General features: G+C 35.3%; 1 protein-coding gene across 1 annotated transcript in view; it reads right to left on the reverse strand.

Annotated features, from left to right (window-relative positions):
* Positions 1 to 597, reverse strand: part of LOC106884260 (uncharacterized) — an 86,197-nt gene that overhangs the window by 11,047 nt on the left and 74,553 nt on the right. The window lies entirely within an intron of this gene.

The raw sequence follows: 597 nt of genomic DNA on the forward strand, positions 1-597 counted from the left end.
TGTGTGTGTGTGTGTGTGTGTGTGTGTGTGTGTGTGTGTGTGTGTGTGTGTGTGTGTGTGTGTGAATGATGGGGTGCTGTAAAGTTCCTGGCTTTAAGGGTATCGTGAAAGGCCTGGTTGGTGGCCCAGGTTTCAGAGTTCTTTTACAGGACTTAGAAAAACTGAAGGACCACTGCAATAAGTGTGTGAATCTGAGAGGGGAATATGTTGAATAAAATCATAATTAACTGATTGTCCTATATTTCATTTTACCCAAAGCCAAGGAACTTTGCAGTACCTCCTGCATGTTTCTGTGTACACATCTATATAAAATGAGATGATGCATAAAATATAAAAAATATATATCCACAGTCACTGAACTTTTAATTACCATGAAATATATATTTTTTTATGTTTTATACATCATCATTTTGTATATACATTCACATCAATCGATTGCTGAATAACCTCTGATTTACAGTTTGTGTGGATCATCCTGTGGATTTAACCAATACGGATCCTTATATTCCTTATTTGAAATTCTGTTAACCAGGTTTTTTTTGCAAAAAGTGCTGAGTTATTTGCCTGGATGTTTTAAATCCCTATTTTATATCACTG

Source organism: Octopus bimaculoides, chromosome 4 (assembly GCF_001194135.2).
Source record: "Octopus bimaculoides isolate UCB-OBI-ISO-001 chromosome 4, ASM119413v2, whole genome shotgun sequence".
In the NCBI taxonomy this organism is placed as follows: domain Eukaryota; kingdom Metazoa; phylum Mollusca; class Cephalopoda; order Octopoda; family Octopodidae; genus Octopus; species Octopus bimaculoides.